At 45.4% G+C, this 25,967-nt stretch overlaps 1 protein-coding gene across 6 annotated transcripts in view; it reads left to right on the top strand.

Annotated features, from left to right (window-relative positions):
- The first annotated feature begins 8,000 nt into the window (after positions 1-8,000).
- LOC120893337 (BMP-binding endothelial regulator protein) overlaps positions 8,001-25,967 on the top strand; it is a 77,029-nt gene continuing 59,062 nt past the window's right edge. Inside the window, exons 1-4 of one of the 6 annotated variants that reach the window (XM_040295148.1) lie at positions 8,001-8,447; positions 8,532-8,719; positions 8,835-8,935; positions 18,439-18,847. The gene's annotated coding sequence lies outside the window, so the exon portion shown is untranslated. The other 5 variants (XM_040295147.1, XM_040295146.1, XM_040295145.1 and 2 more) reach the window with 5 other exon arrangements.

Genomic DNA, 25,967 nt, shown 5'->3' with positions numbered 1-25,967 from the left:
GGTGATCGCGGGCAGGTTTTGTGCTGTTGATTGGTTGATTGGACCAATACGTACCGGGGGTACCCGCCAGCCTTTGAGAGCAATTAAAACGCGCATGCAAGATCAATCGAACTAGATATGTCAACTGGGGAATTGGCAAGGATAAGGCACTGGTTCTGGTTACAGCAGCAGCCTGTACAAAAGCATCGTTATCATCTTAATAAACTCGATATGTTGGAAGTTGAAGTTGTTGCCTTAAGTGGATAACAGGACAAATATATCTATCATTACTGTGTGGGTAGTTGTGCATTGCGGGTGTAAGGAAATTGTAGAAACGTTGTTAGTTTGTCTGTAGGTCGTTATTACTTGAAAATACTTTGGACTAGACAGGATTAGGAAAAGTATAAAAGTAAGTAGGAAAAGTATAAAAGTAAGTTGGTTGCACAAAATGTTACCAAGCAAGTGATGGTCGCAACAACTGTTTGAGTCTCTGATCTCTGATCATCAACATAAGTTCGTGACGCTGGCATGATTTTGTTTCATCTGGAATTTTTCATGACTATGTCAGTGACATTTTACAGAATTGATCACAGTAAAAAAAATCATAACAAAATGACTGACCAAGCGATGGTCGCAAAAATGTCACGAAGCATGTATTGTTCACATCAATCGTTTTCAGTATCACCTCTGATTATCACAATTGAGTTCGTGAGGCTGAAATGGATTTTGTTTCAGTCAGATTTTTTTTATGACAATGACAGTAACATTGTGCAGAACTGATTATGGCGCAAATAGAGATATAATTTTGGGACATTTTTGTGTCAAATTCCAAGTCTTGTCTCTAATTTAAAGTTCTTCACGACATAAAGTTTCTTTACTGGCCTACTCATAAGTACAACATACGACACGTTTCAATTACCGTTTGTTCCCGAGTTATGCGGTTAGTGCGTTTCGAAGGCATCTCGTAACTGGAATATCACAAATATCACATATTACAACCAAAATGTGTTTCATAAACAGATGGTTTTTGTAAATGAAGTATGTTAGTTTTATGGGCTAAATTTCTTCTATGACTGTTATTATGTTTATTGAAATCCAATTATTTTAAATTTAGAAACATTTAAGAATAATGATTGTTTATCCCCAAGACAATGTCATTTATTATCGGTTGGTCCATTAATCCCCTTCTTAGCTTGAATAGAAAGAGATATTACAACAAAACAACCATTGGAGTGACACTGTTCTTAAGTATTGCTTTACTTAAATAAAAGTTGTAATAATCTCACTATTGCTATAAGATAAAGCCTATCTGAGTACCTTTTCCAACGATTAAACTACCTTTCAGGGAGATAAAATTTCAATTACGCGACAAAAAAGCGACATGTATTTTTAATTCCCAACTACCTGGAATCAACCGGATCGTTTCACCATCGATTAAGCCAAATGGTAATTTAACCACTCCCAAAGCCTTATCCTCATCAAACATGCGTACGTGACATGCGTGAAAGCGTGCGGCTCTAATTTAATATTGAACTAATAATCGATCGAATGATCAGCATACCAATATGCCCAATTTAGGATCTTCCAGACGTCTAAATTGCCCCCTCCCACTCCTCCCCTCATCACCAATTCGATCGATACGGTTCCTATCCATCATGCCTCACCCCAGCAGCGTTCACACAGTGGCGGCACAAATTTCGTACGCTAGAATTATTATTCCATAAGCTTACACATTTTCCCTCTGCCGCCATCAGTTTAACATCGGCAACATTATTTGCCTTTTGTTGTTGTGGCGGCGTGCCCGACGATCGTGGCCTTACATCTTTAAATTTAAATCAATCAACTTTACCGCCCTCGCGTAATAATAAATAATTCCACTTTTGCTCGCGCCACCAATCATCATCGTCATCATCATTGCAGTGTGCGATTTCATATTTGCTTACCGGGCCAGCAGTGTAGTCCTTTCGGGGCGATACCGAGACTGTGGCAGCATAAAACACGGAACACGATCCATGGCGTGGTGTATAGCTGATTTGCTAGCCCGTCAGCAGGGCAACGCAGGGGTTGAACGTGTTGCGATTTGTGTGCTGATGTGGTGATGATGGTTTTGCTATGGATTTGCCCCTCACCACCCCATTGAGGTGGACACATTGATATGACACTCACGTGGTCAACATAAATCGGTTTGGTTTCGCTTGGACGGCAGTGTTCCGCCGAAGCACGCCTTTTGTTCTTTAACCGCCGCGGCGGCCGCACGGTAGCCATACTACTTCAGACCCCTCGTCCTGCTCGTAGTGGTCGCTGTTGGGCACAATGAGGTTACGTCCCGTGGTTTCCGGCGTAGTACGCCGTGGATAATTAATGGAGTGGTGGACCACTCGAACGATTTCTAGTGCGGGCTTTTTGAGGCATGTGTGATGAGCCTAGCTGGCTGGCCCGATTTGAGTAGCTAGTTGCTGCTGGTGTGTGTGGTTATAAACCTTCATGATTGGGCAGTAGCATAACACCAACAACATGTGTGTCATTGAGGATAAAAGTGGGATTAAAATTTCGTTTACACCTCAAACCAAGTACACGCGTCGGTTCTAAACGCGGGCTAGGGTCGCTTAGGAGCAAGAGCAAGGGCCAGTAATCAGGTGTACGCCGCAAATGCGAAGGCTAAACGGGGCAAGGTTGTCCGGGGCTTGAATTATGTGCTTGAATAATCAAACGGAGTACGAAGTGCCTGTGTGTGCGGTAACGATGGTAATCAAGCGGGACAATTGAGTGATTACACTCGCGTCGATGGTTGTGCTGCGATGTAAAGCTGAGCCGCAATAACTGACAGAAGGCTAAATGTTTTCGATGTAAGTGCGTGTTTAAAGGTGGGTGGAATTTATGTTCGTTTTGTTATGGTTTTTGTTTTGGTGTAATGTGCTTTGCGTAAGAAATATCCTCGATGTGATGTTGATGTAGTCAAAGGGACCGTGAAGCAGGAGGTAGCCAACGTATAATACGTAGTATATATTGGTGATAGTTATGATACCTAAAACATGGAACCTACAGTTATTATAGCTTGAATGATGGAAATAATAATAAGACATCGTAAAGGAGCAAAAGATCATATATTTATTGTGCTTTTATAAGAAATGGCTTAAGTTCCTGTCACTTCAATAACTATCAATGAGTAAAATGTCCTTTAATATGGGTTCACTGAAGTACAGGAATGAAATGCGATAACAATTGAATTGAATTTGGACTCAAATTTACCAGAAATAATGATAAAGCTGTAAAATACTGTAATAATAACTTGAAATGTTTCTGGTCTTCATCGACGCATCCAAAGATCATTTGTTCAAAGATCCAAAGATTAGAAAGCTAAATTTTCATCCTGTTAGTGGAACAATATTTATCATCCGAGGTTTCATCATTACAGGGTTTTTCAGGGGTTTTCATAGTATTGGGACAATCCCTTGATGTGATTGGAATTGGACTGCATAGCACCCTTTTTGGACAAATCCAGGAATTTCAAAGTCTCCACATAAAAAGACTGGCTAGTATCGTAAACCCCCCCAAATGATAGAAATCTGGTAGAACCTACGGTCTTTAAGTACCGGATCTCCCCTAGTCAATCTTTCACTATATCATATATGTTTCTTTAGATGTGTCTCTTTCCTGATTTATGCTGTACCAGATATGATTGACAGGATCGCATGATCAGGACTTGATCATGCAAAATTGAGTACTAAATATATTAATCATAACTAATAGTACGAGAACTACTGGATACGAAGTAGTACAGGCTTTCATTATCATTCAGAACCTGCGAGGTCTTCTGGAAAATATGGATGTTCTAGTGCATTTAAATTTAATAAATGTGAAGAGAGATTTGATTTGTTTACTTCAAAGTTATTCACTCACATTACCAAACAATCATCTCCCTACACAAAACTACAAAACAGGTACCATATTTGAAAGCCTTTTACGCAACGTCTAAAACGGATCGTAAACAAAATGCTAACAATCATCCTTTACTTACACCATGGTCCGTTTGGGGGCACCAGAATGGTAGTTCAATTAAAACTTATCGCCAACCCTGGCCAGCTGTAGTACCTCCGGTGCCAGGTACCACAGGTTAATGTTGTAGGTTATCCCAATAACGATGCCGACGATGGGGCTTGTTCAGTTTTTAACGAGCCGATTGGAAAAGCGGATGATGATGATCATGATCAGGTGGTGCACTCAACCCCTCTGCAGATGGTGACGGTGACATTTGGCGCGATCCTCTATGGGTGGGGGAGGTTGTAGTGGTTCGTGATCGATCCGTTCGTAGTTTTCCATTGATCAATGCACAAACGAACCTAGCGATTTCTCCTTACGATTCTTCCCAATCCCCCTCCCCCGTTGGATCGACCATCTGCAGGTGCGGCTTGGTACATTGAAATCCATCTTCACCATTATTAGATGAGCTTGGGTTTATCTGGGCAACGCTTGCTCTCTCTCTCTCTCTCTCTCTCTCTCTCTCTCGCTCTCGCTCTCTTATGCGTTTTGGCTCGATTTCATTCCCATCTCAAGCATTTCGCCCCTGTCCGCGTCTTGAAAATGGCCATCATGGGGGTGCGGCACGCTTTGCATCTTTGCAACCTAGCCGATCACATATGCACTTGTGCATGCATCGGTTTGCGTTGCATTGAATGGGTTGGTGTATTTTTTCCTCTTCCTTCCCTGGCTGCTTAAGGTAATTCGACGCTTGGCTTGTTGAGTTCACGGGGGGCACGATCGAACAGCGACGGCGGCGTTGGGAATGGTGGAAAAGAGGGTAGAATCGGAAAAGAAAAGAAGGGCACGTTTAGGTCGCCCCGATCAACGGGGAACCGAACATATTGGCAGATAACATGAATACGTCGTCGTCGGGTAATTGCATTTAATTGACATTTGAATGTATAATCGATGTGAGAATATCTAATTTATTGTGTTCATAATTTTGCCTTTATTTAATTGATATTTTGCTCTCGGCTTTGCTCAGCTTGGCTCGGCTCGACTGAACAGTTGTAAGGGAAAGGGCAGGAAGGGCAGGGTGTTCCCTTGCAGTTTGATCGTGAGTCCGTTCAAGATCTGTCGGACAGCGCCAGCTGGTTTCCACGACGCAAACGGGGGACAAAAAGGTTGAGACCATAAACTCATAATTCAACCCATGGCGGACGACGAATTCGTGCCCCGACGCTTTCGTACGACACAGTGGTGGTGAAGCCAGCGTTTAAAAAGTCATAATTTATAGAGCGAAGGAGTGAAAAGGTGTAAACTTAATTGTGAAGGTAAATAAAATCGAATTTATTGAAAATGTTTCTCAAACACTGTGTATTACTTGATATTACATTAGGAAACAATGGCAGTACTTGATTACATATAAAATAATAACATTTTCATCCAATGCTATATCCCACCGTTTCCGTGACCGACAGCAGCAAGGAAGCAAGTTTCCGCCCCGCTCCCGTCCAGTGTCCGTCCACCTGGACAGCTAGACGCGTTAGACGTCGCCCCCGGGGACAAGATAACCTGCGACTTCCCGCTGACTGAGCCGGGGCTTCTGGAAGTGGCTGGCTCGTGCAAAAAGCGACAACCGCCTACAGACTGCCAGAAGTGCTGGCAGCGCATTCTAGCACGAAGGTGTAGGTGGTTTAATCGTCGGCCTATGACCACACGCAACGGAATTAAATGGTTTGCTCGGTTTTTATCCGGCAAAGCGCATTTAGAAATCTTATCTTGGTTCAAGACCGTTGGCCGTAGAATATAGTGAGATATGTATCTGTGATTGTGAACCGTTGACCTTCTGTGTGGACGTGAGCACAAAATGCTGCCCGTTCGGGCATAAGCGTTAAATAATCGATAAAGAACCAGCATTGAATGGCATATAACAGCAACAACAAAAAAGTCACTCCCCTTCATGCTCGTCGCTCGAGAGTAAGATGTCAAAGAAACACTAAATTCAATTGCAATCTTCACACCCCAATGGTGTGCCATTTATTCTTCACATTCTGTCGAAACAGTGCACCCACCCCATTCTCGCCATTGCCGCGCTCTGTTTCAAACGTTCGCCAACTTCCAGCACGAGCCAGTGGAACCAGTTCAAACGACACTAAATAAAGCCAATCTGACAACTGGAGCACGACTTACACTTGACTGCCACCGAGCACGCCGAGAGTGCAGCTGCAGCAGCAGCAGCACCAGTAAGAAACCTTCCCCAGTACAGTGTGGCATTGTTTTGTGCTTTACCATGTCGTTGGTATAGTTTTTTTTTGTTGTATATCCCTTCTTCATCTTCGGATGTGTAGAGAAGGATTTTGGGTGTGCAAAAGTCTGCTGACTTTAGTGGAGTGCAATTGATTCAACAATCATTACCATGCATACTGCTTTACACCGCATTCGGTAGCGACTTTGGGGAGTCAAAGAAGTCAACGTTTTGCTTCAAGATTTTTGAAAGACGTGATCATAATTTTCTTCGGAAAAAATGACACTTTACTAGCGATGCTTGGGATGCGCGTGTCGCTACGTGAAGGATAAAACAACGTATCCCCTGTACGACGCTTAGGAGCATTCTGATGTTTTGATCCATGGTTCAAGGTTAGGTCCTTATCTTGGAGAAGCTAAAGAATGGAAACGAACGTTTCTAGCATGACCTTGAAGGATGTTTAAAGCTAGAAGTTCTAGTTTTATGACACCCATAAAGTGAATTGAGAGCAACTAGGGAGGGCGCCCTTTGTGTAAAACCTCGCTTGAAATTGCTCCTTCCCTTATTAGACGAGTAATTCACACCTACCGAGTGCCCGAAGCCCGAACCCTTTCGGTTACCAATCACCAGTAGCGCCGTAGCCGGTTATATAGCTTTATTGGATGGCATTGTTCGGATGGGAACTCTGTTTTACGTCCGTTCGGTGTGAAATTGGTACGCTTTTGTTATGCTATTTCAAATACGGATTAGAGCCAGATCCTAAAGAGACGCAATAATATCTAATATCTAACTTCTATAATAACTCGGGAATAATATCTTGGAGCTACTGGTTGGTTGCAGCATGACGCTACTGCTGTGCCATTGGTCAGCTAGTCAGAAAGATGATACACGCTCATCATTTGACGCTGTGCCAATTATTGCCCTGTTTCTGTTCTGACCGTCAGCTCCCGGGGGCCAAGTTGTTGGGGCCAAGTTCAAACTCACTTGGGGATTGCCCATCACGCATTAAACGAGGGGTTATTCATGCGTTCATTTTTGGCTAGATGTGTTCAACAACTAGACTATGAGATAATAAATTGTGCTGTCTCTGTTCGGTGTGATTAATCGATAATATAATACTTAAAACTAAGCTGTTTGTTTATGTACTTGTACGATATGTTTTATACGTGAAGCGTGATCTGCTTGTTATCTTCAAGTAAGTTAAGATAGAAACTAATTCTGCTCGGGAAGCAGGCATTCCCGCACACAGAAAGAGAAGGAGAGAGAGAGGCTGTTTAATATTAGCATGCATCAAACGTTCGCAAAACGTGGCCAATGCGTTCAATCTGCTGCATCAAGTGGCATAGGCACACACATACACAGGCAGTCCCAAAAGGGAACATGCTGGGAGGTTGGGAATGCTGGGTAGCAAATTGATCAGATGCTGAAAGAATGGGAAAAAGAGAAGGAGATTCAGCACCGTTAAAATCAGTTGGAGCGAAAGGAAACCCGAACCCCAAACACTATAAATCATGTTTCGAAAGCGTTCATCTGTCCGTTCGTTTTGCGCGTTCCGCCGCGTGATGGTGCATCCGTGCCTTCGGGATCGGGTGGTGAGATGCAGCAGCAGCAGCAGCAGCAGCAGCAGCTGGGGCAGAAGAATGTCGCAATTGAAAATGTGCACATTGATCAAGCGTGTGCCTGTTGGGTCTGCTGTCAGCTTCATTGCCATGGTAACGCAGCGGGATCAAATCACGGTAGCTCTCCTAGCTGCGTAGCGTTGAAGAGAGCGGCTAGATATCAGTCCGAAGCGCTAAGGTGTGGGTAGTGTGTGGTACGCGTGTGTGCTGCGAAGTGTAACCCTTCATTCGATCGATATCCATCGTTCTCCAGTGTCATCCTGCGACAGCGATCTATTCTTTGTGGAGGACTTGTGCGAAATGCTCCCAAAACTAGAGTGTTGTTGGAGAAGGTAGTGGAGAAAGGTGGTGGCAGATGGTTGCTAGATGATCAAACACACGGATCTGCCGAAAGAGTGGTGCCACTTGCTTTCGGATCGCCTGCCACTGTGCTGCAAGTGGATTGTGTTTGATCATTGGCACGCGTTAACTGCGTCAGCAAGCAAATAGAACAAAAAAATGTTTCTACACCACACAAAACTGGAACATCTTCGGAGGTGGTGAGATGCTGCTGCTACTGCAGATCATTGTACACGAAGGCTCACTGCCTGCCCTTTCGCTCTCTCTTTCGCTGTGATGCGTGATTCGCTCGTGCCCCACCGGTTTGTCATCGTCCGTTTGTTGTTTTTTTTGCGATCAAACTGTCACACTGATCGCTGGTCGGTGTGTCTCACTGTATATTCCAGCTGTCGTTGTGCGGTGAAGCTGCATCCCGCGTAGGGAATACATCTAACCCCCTCAACCCTCTCGATCACCGCTCCGATCTCCGTTCGATTGACGCGTGCTCAGCTTGCTAATGTGACACCGATGAAGATCGAACCGGTGCATGGTGCCTGAATTCGACCTGTACTTCCATCTGACCATGATGCGGAAGGTAAGGCAATGATGATGGGCAGCGGTACTGCAACAGCTAACATTACTTTGGTTTTGGTTTTTATTCCCTCCGGATGCTGCAATACCATAATGTTTTCCACACGGTGCGTGCCCAGTGCGTACGTTGCCGGCCCGTGCACGATAGATCCATTGATGGTGAATGATAAACGGTTGCACCGGTGCGCGTTTGTCGGATGTCATCCAGCGCATTCGTGCGGTAAGTCTCTGTGTGTGTTTGTTTTGTTGATAAATATGTTAGAGGAAGCTTTGGGGTTTCGATGTGAGCAACAACCTGATAATAGTAAGAAGTATTTTATGAACATTTGAGTAGTAGTTTGTATACAAAAGTCGAAGTATAAAACAATCGGGGAGCATATTGTGAAAAAAGGATGCAATATAGGCTACAGCAAATGTTGTTTTGTGTTCAGTTATCTTGTATCATTAACTGTATTTTTGTTGGTTATAGATGGGTAATTTTGATTCTGATTCATGAATCAGAATGAATCTTCAGCATTATCAATTGAAACTGAATGTTTTAGTTAGAAGTAGTAGTTACGAGTGCTAGGTTGAGGGCTTGAACTATAGGCTCGTCCGAAACCTATTTTTATTAGCAACACAGAAAATGTTGACGTTGATGATATTCATAAATTTCTAGAGATTTTTATAAAGAGAGATCAAAGTTTCTTTCAACATCTTTCAAAAAAGAAACTTCAAAAAAGAACAAGAGATCAAAGAAACATCTTTCAAAATAACATGAATCTGTACATATATGAATGACTTTAGAGATTTGTTTCGAGATTCGTATCACTCATCACTAAAGATTTAAATCATTTAATCGTCTCGTAATATTATTAGGCACAACACTAGTGTAGATCTAAATGGCTAAATTCTCTTGCTGAATCACAATCCCTACCATGAGCCCATACATACGTAGAGGAATAAAGGCCTAAATATTGAAAACGGACAGAAATGTATGCCTTTTTATATGTAAGATAGAGATTCTACACTATCATTTGATATGAAACTCTTCTTTCTTTGGATGAATATTTGTTGTACATTGTTGTACAATATTAAAAACATGACAATGGACAAAATAATATTTTTGATTCTTAAAACAACGAACTCCTAAATCGCAAACATCTACTGTTTCGCATAATTGTTAGGTATTTTTTGATAACAGTGTTTTACATGTTTATTTTTGTTAGAACTTAAAAAGTTATAGCATTTGATGTAAAGTAATTGAACGAGAAAAAGGAGAGCAAACGGGAGAGCAATAGAAGGTTTGTTCTTCAAGTAAAAAGCCTTTAAAACAGAATTCTTAAACTAAATTAATTACAGACAATGTAGCGATTCTGTCCCCTTAGAATTTCATGATCAATTAAAAACTTCAATTCTAAAGTTCATTCAAAATTCTTCCCAAATTTTGTCAATATGTAATGAGACATGCTTTCTCTTGCTTTAAAAAAAGTAATTAATAATTAATCACCATCACAGTGTCGAACAAACCACCAAGCTCCCTACATGAGGTCGGGTACAACACAAAAACAGTTGTAACAACGGCAAACCAACAGCACACAATTGAGCAATATGTTTGAACCAGGGCACGAACACGACACCCGAACCATGTTCAGGACTTAGTTTAATGGAAATGAGGAAAGAGAGAGAGAGAGAAATTATAACAGACGTAGAGAGGGAAAAGTCCACATAAGACATAAAATTACACCCCGTCGCCAATGTCTGCCGGGGCGACGGTAACCGCTCCATCGCGTACCATATTTGTAGCCGTGGCGCTTCGCCACAAATGGGCAAATCGTTCCACAAGCGAGCTTCAGCAGAAGAAAGAAAAAAACCATCCGCCACCTTCTTTCCCATTCGCTGTGAATCTTGCCAGCAAAGGTGTACCCCGGGCTCCAGCCCTCCAGCTTCGGCACCCTTATTTACTCCACAAGAGGCTCATATTTTGCCCAATTCTGGAGCGGCCCCAGACATACCGGCTTGGACCGAACCCGGGCTGCAGCCCGGGAAAGAGGATCTCCCCCGATGCACTGCGCGAAGCCGTTCGTCATTTTGCTTTGAAAGAATGCAACTGCACTCGACTCGGCAGCAGCAGCATCCCGCAGCAGCATAAAGAGCGGCGCATCCTGCCTGGAACATGATGCGTTACAATTTGGTGCGCTCAAGTGTCGCGCGTGCACGCATGCCATGCATCCAAGGAAAGGGATGGATAAGGGTGCTGTTAGAGGAGTGGAAAAGAGAGCCGAGCTCGGTCAGGTGACTTGTTGAATTTTAAAACAATTAGCCTTTTTCGGAGCGAGCATGTCTGCGCGGGAGGAGGGTGATGGTCGTGGGGTGGTGGGTTGCAGGTGGATCTTAGCACGCGCGCGCGCGCTCTCCCACCCTGTCCTGGGTGGGTGGGAGGGTGGAAAGCTCTGGCGCACATCCACAATGCAATTGCAGGGTTGTGGCGCGAGCCATTATTTTGTTCGTGTCGTATCAAATGAAGCGTACTGGCGCTTGGATGCACTTTTAAGGCAAATGGAATTGCATTGCGGCGTGTCTGTGTGTTTCTGTGTGTGCACTACGGTTTGTTACCATTGGCAACGGGTACGTGGAAAGCGATCACCAGATGTTGAATAGGGGAAGATTGTGTTCGTTTTACCCCAAAAAAAAATATAGTAAGGGCTATTTTTGAATCTAATGTTTAATTCTAATAAGAAAAATTGACAATTATACAAAGCAGTTGGAAATTAATTTAAATTTATTGCCGTACATGCGATTATAAAAGAATATTTATGCATTCCATTGTTTTTGTGTCTGTTCTTTTGGCATGATTGTTTTTGCACGCCCAACAAAATGCGTCAATCATGTCAAACAAACAAATAAAAAAATCATGCACACCAAAAAAACAAAACCAGAAGCAAAGCAAGAGCCCCCATAACCCCCTCCGAGCCAAAAGCCAATAATTGATGAGACCGGTCGAATGGATAATAAAAGCAGTTCCCGGCCGGTATGTCCCGGCGGCACGATCCCACCGGGGTGCGGGATATTGCAAATTAATGTGCTTGCTACGCCGGCCACGGAGTTGGGGCGCATCCACCGGGCGCCCCCAAAAACATATCTTGACAGTGAAATGCAACATGCCAAACCATCACAATGGACATAATCAATCTCTCCCTGCCCCATCCCCTCCTTGGGGGAAACACGTGTGACGTGATGGAAATGATAAACGCACTCATGTCGATGCGTTCTTTATTTATTGTGCTTTATTTGAAAGCTGGGGAACCTTCGTCCCTTTGGGAGCATTTTTTTAACCGACCCACCAAGGGTTGCGGGACGGTATCCTTTGCATCTTAACTATGTGGCGAGCGCATAGCAAACGAGGGTACATTAAATTGTTAATTTGAAATGAGCGTGATTCAGTGTCATTACGTATCGTTAATAGAGCCGATTTGGTGCGGCCGATGTTCTTCCGATTGTTTGCCATCGATTCGCGCCAGCAGAATCCCATTCACCGCGAATCGGATGGGAAAAGAAATTGCTGGCCCGGCTGGACCCTTCTGGATTAGTGGCCCTGCTGTGGGTGCTTGTGGGCGTAGTGAAAGCCGCGTTGCCCTGCGTGGCTGGCACACAGATTGCGATCGGTTTGCAATTATGGGTTATTTGGATAGGAGCGGGATAGATAAATTAGCACCTCCTCAGCGTACAGCTTTCCTTCTTGGAGCACTTGGGAGCGGCAGATTTAATGCGGATTGAAGCGGGAGAATATTGTTGACCCAAGGCACCGGTCTGCTTACTACTGCCCTACAGCAGGCTGCCCCTACACAGTAAGTGATAGAGATGTTTCGAGCATTTTTATTTTCAATGCTTAAAATATTGCATTTCATTTACTTTTTATCAAACTTATTTAAATTCCTTTTTATTAAACAGATCATACAAATAGCTGCGAATTTAATAAAATATTTAGCATTATTTTTAAACGATTTTCTCCTTCCCACCGTACTGTACTGTGGTGTGAAAATTTATTGTTCCATTTGTGTGTCTGCTGCTGCTGCCCACGAAAGAAGTCGTTGCAGGGCAGAAAGCAGAACAACTACTACCCCTACCACAACAAGGCTACAGGCAGGGCAGAGGCTGAAAACAACCTTTTGGCATGTTTTTGTTGACTTTTTTTTCTCTCCTGTCGTTGAATATGAAATAGAGCAAAGCATAAAAAAACAAACCCCCGGGAAACGCGATGGTGTAGCAAACACAAATGCAACGTGTAATTGATTTTTATGAGTTAATAATGAGCCTATGCAGGCTAATAAAGAGGCAGCATTACGTTCTGTATGTTTAGTTGGTGGCGGAATGGGAAGGGAGGGAGGAAACAGGGAGAATTTGAAAACCATGTTTTACATTTAAATTTAATTTTGAATGCGTGTGCAGATATAGAAAAGAACGAGTGGAGAGAGAGATAGAGAGAGAGTAAGGATAGTTTATTTCTGCCATTTGCCTATCGGTGAAATGCATCGAACTGTTGCCGTTTGCGACTCGGCAATCAACAGCCACTGACCATTGATTGTGTTTTTCCCTCCATCTTCCCCGTGGGTAGGGTGCAGAAAATATGTTCAACCCTTCCATCAGGTGCAATAAGTTTATTTGACTATGGTAGGTCGGGCATGAACTGTGCCGCGCATGTTGTATTATTTACGATTACACGCTTCACAGACCACCAGTTATATCAATCAAATTTCAAATAGAGCCTTCCTTCCCTACTCCGTTTTTTTTTTGCACCGTTACAGGTTGGTGGTAAGGTAAACAAATGCTGTGCCAAAGTGTGAGGAAACGTTGCAAACATGGGGATAAATTATGGCAAACCAATAGCAATAGCGGGTCCTACGCTACAGCACGTTCTCTCTCTCCCTCAGTGCTACTACACGGTGAGCGATTATTTATTCAGGGGACTTTACTAATAAAACCTCCGCGTCCAAAATGCACTGCAATTTCGTGTTTGGTTTATTGATGGGGGTTTCCCCATTTGCTCGTACGCGGGTCCCCACTGGGCGACCTAGATGAAGCGTGTGTTCTTGGCAGTAACAATAAAGTGCAATTTCGCGCAGGATGAACACACCTGGGACAACAACGCCCAGCGCAAGAAGTGATATATTTTACTATTTATTTACCCTTTTTTGCGTGCAACCACCCGCCGATTGCTGGCACCCCTGCTTGCCCTCTCGGTGTCCGTAGTAGTAGTCCGTGGTGTGCGACTGGATGCACTTATTGCCTGCACGCGTCTTGGTTGCGCGCGGTCGCGGCAAGACAAACAGTCGTCAGCACCGTGCGAGACGCAACCACTTTGCCGCGAACCGCTTTGTGGTGTGTTTGTAATCAGCCATCGAACTCTGGCACCCAGGGCGATGAGGGATTGGATCGTGATTGCAGCATCCACCGCGCCGCCTCTCACTGTGTGAGCCGCGATAGGGCGCGCGCGTAAAGGGTCTGCTGCGCCGGGTCACGCTTTATATTGTTTGTGTCCACCCTCCCCTGTCGAAAGGGTGTTGTTGTCAACGGTTTTGTTTTGTTATTTCTTCTCTTCGTTTTAAACAATAAACTTGCGCATCGATTTGTGATAGTGGTGCTGTCGCGGTCGGTCGCGGTCTGCCAAGTGATGGCACGGCAATAATATTATGGCTGAACTTGGGAACTTTGGGTTCCGGGGGCGGCCCTTTGGATCTTGCCTTGTTAAAGCACTATGCGCAGTTTTGCACCCGTCAGCTAATTAACCGATGTCCTTCAAGGGGGCAAAACTATTAAGCTATGAAACACAATGCTACGGTTACGTGCACCGCTTGCGTCTAGCGGGCTAAAATGTTTTGCCACGAAAACGTCATTTGCGTGAAATCCAATTGCAAAGGCGCGATAAGACAATGAGCTGTGCGCAATGAGCGGGCAGGGTTTTTGTATTGTTCCGGGTCGGCGAGAGTACCCTGGGGATGATTGGGTGACATCAATGGAAAGCATGCGAATGTGCAACGATTTATTGCATTGCTTTGGGGAGCGATTTGGTGTAAAAAATTCCAAAAGAAGCATGTAGAATATATTGATGATTCTCGGAATTTTAAAGATGTGCTAGCCAAATATCAGTGATACAACAGAATTTTTACTAACTTTATCCTATTGATACTTAGCCTTGATGCTTTGGCGTCGCTTGATTGTACTATTATGTTAAATTGATTGTTTTTGCGCTAATTTTTGGCATCTTGTCCCAAATTTTGCCTCCTAGGCACCAATTTAATTCTCGATGTTATCAGTTTTCCTCTCTGAGGCTTTTTAAAGTCTAGGTCAATATTGGGATTTATGTCCATAAGATTGTCAGTTCAAGTCATATAATCAATAGTTTACTGATTTGCAATTTAAAGTATTTCAATTTATACGTGCTTTTACAAAAAACAATTTACAGGTATTCTCCGATATACGCTATAGATACGGACCGGAGGCAATAGCGTATTTCGAATATTAGCGTAGGTCTTAGTATATTTTTAACTTTAGTATATTTTTGCTTTAAGTGGTAGATTTTAGCTACCACATTTACTAAATTTGTGTATTTTAAAAAATTCGAACAAAACGAAATTTGTTTTGCATTTGACATTTGATGTGTGAAATCAGTATAAATTGCTGAAAGAGCTTCTTCTTTGGTTAAACAACTGTTGTCGGTCCAGGCCTGCCTGTACCACTTGTGGGCATGGCTTTCAGTGAATGGGGTTGGCTTTTAGCCTTTCAGGAAAGAAAAGTCTAATTAAAAAAATCGCGTTTATCGCTTATAGCGTATATAGAGGAATACTTGTAGTCTTCTGAGCTATCATGCAATTTCTAGTTTTCAAATACCGTGTTTAAGATTATCAAAATTTTGCCGATTTTTCACATAATATAATATATTATTACTTTTAAAATGCGACCTTAAAATTTTCAAAATTTTATTAAAATGCTTAGAAAATTAATTATTATACATTGTTGATTAAATTTGGATGACTTAAGGCCACAAATTGGTGCCTTAGATACACCAATTGATGCACACAGTTAAAAATGTAGGCCTTAGAGCCAACAACGATAGTAAATAAAGCAGTTTGTTGAGTGATTTACCATACAAGATTCTAAAACAACCTTGGAATCAATTTTGTTTTAAATACACGTAGCACTTTACCACCGTTTACGACGGAGTGATGATTAGTGTGCATTTCGGTTAAGTTAGATTAGGCACATTAGGGTCCCCAAAATAGGGCAACACTGTCTTTTATCTTTGTTGCGATGATTCGCCACTTTTACGCTGATCATCAACCTTTGTTCTGCTACTAGATTGCGTTAGCCATTGGAAAGTGGAACAGATTATTTCCTCACGAAGTAACTAATCGAGGTGGCAAAGACGTTCACGTTAGCCACCTGAATATTGTGGATTCATGGGAAAATTTTGGACGCTAGAATATACTGCCCCCGGGACACACCGTTTCCTGTTCGCACGCAGGAGCGACCCGACCGTGAATCATCCTCCGGTACCGTATTATATTGTGTAATATGCCACATGCCAGCACTCTTTAACGCTCAATCCCTCGCTCAGAATCGAAGGTTTGTGCAGATGATTCATCGATTAAAACGACAGGGCGACTCCATGTGACTTCATACTACCGCTTGGTGTACCGCTGGCGCTCCAGCACTTGCTTTTGGGGTGGTGGTAGTGCCGTGAACACTTTTCCACGAATTCGGAGCATGTGTCACGATAGGATGATGCTGGTGTTGGCGTTTTTTCGAAACGTTTTTTTTTCTGCTGTTTGCTATTCGCTTTCCATTCGCTGCTGTGTTGTCTGTCCGATTGCCCGATGATCTTAGGCCCAGCTGATGATCGTTTGAGCAGATGAAGGCGATCGGTCGCGAGTGACCGATTCCATCATTACCAGATGCTAATTTTGTTCCTGGCTTGTGCTCATGCACATGCTCAGCGGTTTGGAATGTTGGCGCCAATTGCATTAAAATTGAACGTTTCAGTGGGAACAAATCGCTTTCATTGCTTCGGGTTTACGTGCTAGAGCAATTCGGATCAAATTCAAGAGCTGTTGTACCGTTATGGATGAGAATTACATGTAAAAAAAATGGGATTTTTATAGTTCTCTACAATTCTACAGCAAAACAATCATCATCTCGTACGCATTATGGCAAGGTGATTGTGACAAAAATTTTCAAACAACCTATCACCGCCAACACTGCTCTCGGTGCTCTGTGCACGCGCTAGAGCGAGACAGTGAGCGGCGGGCGAGAAACGTGCGCGTTCCGCGAGAGCGTAAACTGCTCGAAACCGGTCGGTGCGAGAGCCGCTCGATTCGGGGCGGGCTCCCTTCGGAAACGGTTTGCTTCGTGCGGTGCGGCGCGATTCTTCCATTCATTTTGAATTTATCTCTTCATCACGGCGGACACGGAACGCACCGTTCGTGCGCGTTGTGTGTGGTGTGTGTAGTAGACGCGCGCTCGTTCCGTGTAAACTAAAACAAAAAATTGATTGTGAACAGAACGGGCACGACTCCGGTCACCATCGTTGTCGCCTGCAAAAGGGGTAGGCCAACCCAACCGAACCGAACATCGATTTTCTTCACGTCGAAAGCTTTCGTTTGAGAACGCGGGTGGGTGAAACTGTTTAACACCGTCCCTGTAAAGTGAAAAGTTGTGTAATGGAGGCGTAGTGTTTTTGTTTTGATTCCTTTCAAACCGGCGATGGCACTGGCTCGATAGCTTTAAGGACGTCGACGGTGGTAAACATTGCGTAGCGTCGGTGGGAAAGATTGGATAATGCAGCAGTTGGTGTGATGGTTTCGTGTTGGTATCGAAGCGTTTGATTCACAGTGGCGCTTTCCTTAATAAGTGATCTGAAATAGATACTTTAAACAATTATCAAACATTTCGCTGATAGGACGGGCAAAGTCTCTCCCAGCGCCGGACACGAAAGCTGCACGCAATACGCGCACAGACCTGTTCGCGCCAACCGACCTGCCAAGCCCTGCAGGCCTTCCCTTGTGTTTTTCTTCTCTCGCTCCCCACTTGGGCGGCTCCGTACGGGGTGTTACTTTTTCCACCCTTTCACAATCACTCACACACGTGATCGCGAGGTTTCGAAGTTCGTTCGGCGCTAAGTGTTGCGTGAGTACTGCTAGTGTTTGTGTGCGCGTGTGTTTGTGAGTGCATCTGTGTGTTAAGGTGATCTTTCACAGCCTCGACAAGCAACTGCTCCAATATCGGTTCGTTGGTAGCTTAACCGCCTTTTTCCTCCAATCGACCCATCGGAAGATCTAAACGAGGTCTCTTCGTTGGTCCACTGAAACCTGGAACTTGTGCTTGGTGTCTTGTGAGAGGCAAATCAATCGCCAGCAGCCAGTCAGCAAACGGGCCCCCGAAGGAAGCCCAAACCGGCCAAATGCTTGGGGGTTGCTTGGGGTGGGGTTGCTCGCTTTAATGAAGAGTGACGTTTATTGACAGCCCGAATCCGTCCGGCCTGCCCGTAATTTTGATTGATTCTGCCCTGAATCTACCCCTCCCCCCCCCCCCTCAGCCCACTTTCCTGCCGGTTAGCTCCTCCGATCCGGGGTCATCAGGCGACGAACGGACAATTGGTTTGCGAGCTGCGCGATTCGATTCGAGCAAGTGGGCAAAGACGTTATAGTATACCTATTTAATGTATCTTGTATGTTTCCATGTTTCCAGCCGGTTGCACACAGTGTGTGATCTTGCGCTTTTTGTCAGTAGTGAAGTTATTGTAGTTCCTGTTTGTGCTCCCCTGTCTCGTGTGCGAATTTGTGCATTTTTTGCGTGCGTGCGTGCGTGCGCGTGAATGGGGAGATATAAGTGTTAGTGTGCTAGTGTGTAAAAACGAGTGTTTGTGCGTGTGTGTGTGTGTGTAAAGCTACAAGTGATCGATTGTGCAGTGTTTGCATCGGCAGCGAGTTCTCTCTATCAAGCTGCGGTCGCCGCCGCCGGTTGACTGCAGGTGATTCGGTTTTGCATCGCCGAGATCGCATCTGTAGTCTACCGGAACGATCCCTCGTACCGTACCCGGTTTATGTTTCTTCGTCCATCGTCTTCGCTCGAACGCTCTCGTCAACCGAAACCGAAGGTAAGTCACCCGAAAGGACGATTTGTGTTGGGTCATGTTTGACATGATGGTAATTGTAATCGTAGCGGCAGCTGAGGCACACAAACACTGCTGAGACCTTCAGATTAGAGCAAGGTGGAAGGAATGTATACCCTGTTGCAGTGAAGTAGGAGTGTGTGTGTGTGTGAGGTGCAATGGTATCCTCCCGGTCGCTTTCCGGCCGCTCAATAGTACGCTCCGTTGTTCCCCGGTGCGGGCGAACTTCATTGATTTGAAGGTGTTATACGTTAATTGGACGCTGGAACGCTGGAGGTATACAGGTCTACCCCAACTCGAAGGGTACAGGTGTCTAGCTTTTCTCTGGTATCACACAGGTACTTGTTAGAACTATTTCTGGTAAAGGCTCAACCATCAGGGACCTTGGTACCTGTTTCACACAAGAACAGGTCACAGAACGGCAAATCCTTTTTCTCGTCATTTGTCTGGATGCTCCAAGCAGTGCTGATCGAGCTGTCTGTTGCGAACTGCCTTCCCTGGACGGCTTAATTGCAGCAGGTGATCACGAGCAGCACGATCGACCTGCCACAATGGCTACGTGCGCGCGCGCGTGCGAGACCGCAAACGGCCCACCGATTGGCACAACCGCCCAGAGAACTGGGCAGCCCCTTACAAGGACTCGCGGGATCCCGCCCACCGTAGCGCTAGGGTCGCTGCCAACTGCTCCACCCCCTTTCAATCGAGGCGGGCCAATGCCGATGGAGCAACTAGCTTTGCTGTGGTTTGCTTTCTGGGAACGCGAGAGCTTCCACCAGGACTCGGCGAAGACGGTAAGAAGCAAGCTAGCAAACGAAGCAAAAAATAAATAAAAATGGCTCACAATTAGCTTCGCAAAGCAGTGATAATACCTTACCATTGTCACGCAAAAGTCATTCACTTGTTTGGAATTTGATAACGAGCAAACAATACGGACAAAGGAAACAAAACAAAAAAACTAGTTTGACGCAACGATTTTTGGATTTTTGTCGCTTTTGAATCGTGATGTGATGATCGACCCGAGTTGCCGTCGGCTTTTCTGGCACTGGCAATAGGCAGGTCATGCGAATTTGATAACACCGGCCCTGCCGGCCAGCTCATCTTCGATGGGTCACCCGCCCCAACTCAAAGCAGGGAAGGAAGCCCTTCTTCCTGGTTGATTTATGTTTGTGGGGCGCACTGTAATCAACATCGTGGGCCAGTGCCCTTACCCGATTTCACAACCACCCAAAACCATTCAATGAATGTGCCGCCTGAGGGTGTGTGAGAGAAAGAGAGAGTGGCTTGGGTGATCTTGGCGCCCTCTGGATGCGATCGCCGCATCGAATGGTTTTTGGGGCGAACGCAAAAGATGAAAGCGTTGACCTATCCCTCCGTCATCCCCCAATGAGTGGTATGTACCTTTGAGAGTGGTGGAAGGGAGGGGCGGGGGATCTGGCGGTCGTAAGGAGATGAAATATGGAAACAATCAATTTAGGTTCCATGTTGAACAAATTGTTTGGTGCTTCTTTGCGGGCGATTTGCGGGCCCGTTTGCAGTGATTTCGCCGTTCCGCAATCGGTGCGGTTTTTGGGTGCCCGCTGACTGCTGCTGCTTGCTGCTCGTTGTTGGCTGGTGGAATTTTGTTTGTTTGTTTTTTTTTTGTGGGTGCTTACAGTTTCGTGATGTGTCGTTCGGCTTGCACTATCAAAACTGTGCAGCGTGTAACCGCAGTCAGGCCGAGCGTCAGGCAGGAACCTTATCGCGGGCTTAATTTCTTTTCGCATATGACGAGGGAGACAAAACCGTCGAGATCGGTTGCTTGGGGGACACAAGATTTTGTGTGTCTTTGTGTCTGTATGTGTGTTCGCAAACGAGCTCCGATGTCCTCTGGAACAGCTGTTCGATGGTGTGGCTGTGGTTATAACATGGGGACACAATTTATACAAGAAAGACGGTCGCAAAATGAACGTTTGGCGAGGGTTGAGCGAAACGCGAGCGGGCAGAGGGTCCTTATCATGTGGAGGAACGCATCTGGACTTTCAATCTGCAGCTTCGAGAACATACGACGTTGAAGTATGATCGAGCAAATTGGGATGATTTGAATGAGATTTCCGAGTGCCGTTCCGTGAAGCGCCTAGCCTTAGAAGATGATTGTGTTGTCATTTTTGCGCTCCGACACATGTGTCCACCGGGGAAACACTAACAGCTTACCCTTAATTTGGTGTATCGAAAAATGCCCCCATACCTTCAACCAGCTCCGAATATAATCGTGAAAATTATTCTCACACTCCAGAGCGAGTGAGAGAGAGAGAAAATAAAGAACCCGTTTAATCCTCACACGAACCACACCAAAAATGTCGAGTGAAAACGATCCCCCATCTCCCCGCCCGTGTCTGTGATGTGTTATTCAACAAATAGAGCAAAGGATTAACGAAAAACCCAGCCGACCCCGGAATTCATGTGGGACCACCGCTTTGTGGCGGGATTTAGCGTGGCGCTCAACACTACAAAACCTCCAGCCCGACTCCCCCAGGGGCGTCAACGTGAAAAACGTGCCACGAGTTGCTAAGTGGTGGGACCGGCCACTCTCGGGAGCGGCCACAACCGCTAGATGTGAAATGAAACAAAAATGATGAAGAAAAAAAAATAAAAAAACCGGCTCAATTTCGGCGATGAGCACGACAACGCCCAGTGCGTACAAAGACGTTCTAATCAAATTAGTAAAGTGACCAAGCGTGAGCGTGGCGAATGTTTGTGCCGAAAACGAGTTGCCAGTCGCGGCACGGAAGCTGTGTGACAAATGCTTGTGCAAGGTCCGTCCCGGGTTGACAAGAAGAGGAGGGAGGGATTTCATTTTGGAGTGAGTTGGTTTTTTCCACATTTCGCGTGTTTGTTGCGTTTACCCTTTTTAAATCGGTTCCCAGCAAAATGGTGAACTCCTAAAGGGCCTGTCCGGGGGCACTAGCGAAACATGTTTATTCATGTTGCTCGGTGAGGGTTCTTTTTTGTAGTGTACTGTGCTGCTTGTAGATGTAGTCTAGCTTTTGGATAATGATAACGTAACATTTGAAAAAAAGAGCCAAAAGTTTTTTTAAAATTTTAATAAGATAACTGTCTATGGGTGTACAGCAAACATCCATATACTTCTTGAATATCTAAATGAATCCTGGAACCAGAGATACATTGCGGTAATGAGTCTTCACAGCAGGAAATATACATTTAAACCTTTTGGATGTTAAGTTATTTTTGTTCTTGAAAAACGTCCTCTATCATGTACATGACATGTATAGCTTACCAGGTTAAAGACATAAAGAATAGAAATAGAACTATTTTCTCTTAAATTTGGATAAGTAATCCTCTTCTAACACAAGTAATTTGAGCATTAAATGGTATTTAGAACTAATTAGATGGACTCTGAATGTCTTTTATTGCAATTATAACTCCATGTGTACCTGTGTGGTCTAGTGGTCTGTTTGATAGGCGCGCCGGCACCCACAAGGTCGGATGGGTTCAATTCTCTCCAAGAGCATGGACTGTGTGTGTCTATCCAACTGTGGTGTGGTGTAAGGAAGACTGTATAGAGGACGACCATGATTTACGTGGGTCGTAAAGAAGTAGAAGAAGTCAATAATATAGTTTCCAAACTGCTCTCTTAATATGTTACTGCTTTCTAAAGCTCCAGATATCATATTCGTAACAGTGCAACAAAGTTATTCACTCCAGAAATGATCAAAATTACTACATAAACCCCAAAAGCCCTATAAAACTAGTATAACATACGCACACGGGCAGTCAATACCGGTTGACCGGTTCACGGTTCTAAACCAAGGACGGTGGACAGCAGGGTTCGTCCGTGATTTGTCTGCTTATATGTGTGTGCTGCTGCTGCTGCTGATGGCCCTGTTTTCTCGCTCGTCCATTAATTGAAACTATTTCATTGTTAATTAGCGCCATCTCGATGCCGGAGTGAAATCAGTTCACCACATCCTAACATTTACCATGTCTGTGTGTGTGTGTGTCTGTGTGTGCAATGTGCACCATCCCTCAGTACACATGTATCACCATCCGAAGGGGTGGGGGAGGAGGTGTGGACGCCTCAATCGAATTGATTCACCATCTAACTATTAACGGAACGCGACACGCGAGAGTGTACCGGGTGCCTCCTGCCTTCCTATTCCGTTTCGCACCTCCTAATCGTGTCAGCCGCGCCAGCCGCGCATCTTCCCGACATGTTCTGGGCGAGCGTGGCGTGTAAGAAGGGGGTTTGTTTGTTTATTTACTCATGTGTCACCGTGCGTTTCGTGTGCTTTGATTCTCGCATCTCGCAGCTCGTATTGTACGGCAAACCAAGCCTCATGCCGGTGCCTGGTGCAGGCGGATCGAGATCGCTGGATCACATTGCACCCGCTTCACGCTTCCAGACGACGCTTCCTCGCGGTGGTGTTTATTTAATCGAACTGGTTCGATTGTCACGGACACGAATGATTCACCGTTCCAGGGGAGTTTTGCAAGATTGTAGAAAAGCACTGGGTCGGTCTTCTCATCATGGATATTGAAATATTTGCGATTATGACTGCAAAGAGTGGTCCCCATGGTCGCCTCGCAGCAAACATTCATGAAAGAGGATATCGTCCCAACATCCCACCTCCCCTTCGCTCCTCTTCTTGGTGCACAGTGATAGCATTAGGGGTAGTGTTTATATAACCCCTTATTAGCACGGCCAAAGGGGGGACACTCACTGGATTCTTGTCACCCTAACTCCCCCGACGGCTGGGAGTCGATTCCACCGATTGGGAAGGACGGGGAGGCAGCAGAACCGGGCACTTAAAAGCTGTCACGCTGGTTGAGTTGGCGCCTGGCGCCAAACGTGAGTCCCACCGGATCCAGTTTGGAGAACTTTTGCCGGCGCGCGGTTTCATCTTCACCGCGACCATGGGGACGACGGGGTCTGTCGGGAAGCGCCCCCAAGCGCATACAACAAAAAGCAAGCAACACCATCGTCAACAAAACCGCCGAGGGGGCGGCAGTGTGCTGGAATTGAGGTTGAAGCTTTTGTTTTGACAGTCGGACCCGATCCGGAATACTGGACAACTGGCGGGGAAGGTTAGAACGGTAGGATAGAGCTGGGATTAGGAAATCTAAACCAAACTCGTCTGCCGCCAGCGTTACGCGATTAAGCTCTCTATATCTCTCTTTTTTCTCACTCTCTTTCTCACTCTCTGTGTATTTGAGTTTAAGACAGCCGCAAATGATGTCACGCGGGAACCCACCAGTGCTCCTAACCTCACAGGGCAGCGACTCACCAGACGGCCGAAGATTGGAAAAGAATTCCAAAGCCAAGCCAAAGTTTAAAACAACTGTCTGTGTTGCCATCAGGGCACTGTTGTTGCTGCGTCGCTTTGTCCTGTGGCACTACTGTTTGTTATGATTGTGTCTGGGTTTATTTATGTCCAAGTGTTTTCTGTAAATTCTCCTGAGCATGGTTGCACTTTTGCTTCTTTTGTGTGTGCAAAGTTTTGTCTTTCTTGTTGATTGTTTTAGGACGTGTCTTCCGGCCGTCTAACTTCCTAACGATTAGCTTGGGGGGCCCTCAAAACGAGCTTCTCCATGACGCCCGAGAAGAGGTCCAGCTAACCACGGGGTAGATCACTCTCCAAAAAGCAACAAAGAACCTAAAAATCAAGAAAAATCGTTCCAAATGATGATGCAGCAAGATTGTCTCCTCCCTGTTGATGGTTTTGCGTGGGCCAAACAGCCTTGGGAAGCTTTTAGAGCAGGAAGATTTACATTACGCGAAGCTGCCGGCTTTTCCGTGAGCGTAGGCTCAAAGTTCCTAGGAAATTGGTTCTATTTTTGGCGCACTGGAGAGGCAGCAAACAGGAGCACACAGAGTGACCAGATGGAAACGAGCTCCCAGCCGCTCGGGCTCGTTTATCATTCGCTTGTCAGTGGGATTTGTCGACTTGTGTGGGGGGTCACTCAATTCAGTAGCACATCCTCCGAAAGGATGAGACATCCCTTTGCAATGCTAATCGCCAACAATGCTGAAAGCATTGCAACAAAATTGCCTCCTCACGCAAACGAGGCGTGTGTGACGTCGTGCGCTGCCTACGCAGCGTCCATCAGTTCCGGTAGTAAACACCGGCCGTCATCAGTTTTCCACTCAACTTGGAAGCCTGCCGCCCTGCTGAGGTGAAGGAATTCCCTTTTTTTATCGTGCGCGCGCGTGTGTTACGCTCGATTGAAGAAGTTTGGATGCTACCAATGAACATTTGGTGGCGCTCAAGAGGGTAACAAGCGCGAAGCGAAGCGAAAAAAGAAAAGAAAACCCTCACTACAGGAAACTTTATCCAGCCGCGGGACTCAAATTACGGACTTTGTATTGTACCGACTGGCGGAGTGACTTCGCATGCCATCTTGGGGCCAGCCCGCTTCCGCGCGGGGGTTGCATTTTGCACGCGCAAGTAATTGTGCTAACTTAAGGTTTTGTTGTGCGAAAAAGAAAACAAAAAAGCGCCCAATAAAGGGTTCACCGTGGGTAAGAAGCAGGGTGACGTAAACTCGTACCGAGCGCTCAAATTACCATGAATTACGATTATGCGAGGGCTTGGGACTTTTTGGATGGGTGTGAGAGGAGGGGGGGGGGTGTCCTTTAGTTGTCCGATCGTTTCCTTTTCGCTGGTTTAGATCGTCCAAATTGGAAAGTGATTTGGATCAGATGTATTCTGATGTCAGTCTCGTCTCGGATCTTGGGGCTCTTCCTTCTTGTCCCCTGTGCCACCTAATTGGAACAATCGGAAGATATGCCTCGAAACGTCCCAGCGCACAGCTCAAATGTCTGACGTAGTCTGGCGTCCTCGTGCGCTAGTTCCGATTTCCAAGTCAGCCAGCTCCAGCTGCGCTCTCCAGCTGATCGGTGCAGTTTTTCTGGCTCCCAGCAGCAGTAGCAGTCACATCCGTAAACTTGATCGGTCCGCCGGTAACAAATTACACCACACCGCAGCAAATGTTACCGGATCTGGCACACGCACACCAGTCGCCAGTGAGCGCGTCATGCCCTCCCTCCGCGCAACGCGACGGGAGCATAATTGCACCCATGCGCACCAGGCTGCCGGCCGATTAGCAC

The sequence above is a fragment of the Anopheles arabiensis genome, chromosome 2 (genome assembly GCF_016920715.1).
Source record: "Anopheles arabiensis isolate DONGOLA chromosome 2, AaraD3, whole genome shotgun sequence".
Classification (NCBI taxonomy): Eukaryota; Metazoa; Arthropoda; class Insecta; order Diptera; family Culicidae; genus Anopheles; species Anopheles arabiensis.
Note: the sequence above shows the minus strand (reverse complement) of the source record. Positions and strands in the feature narration are given on the sequence as shown.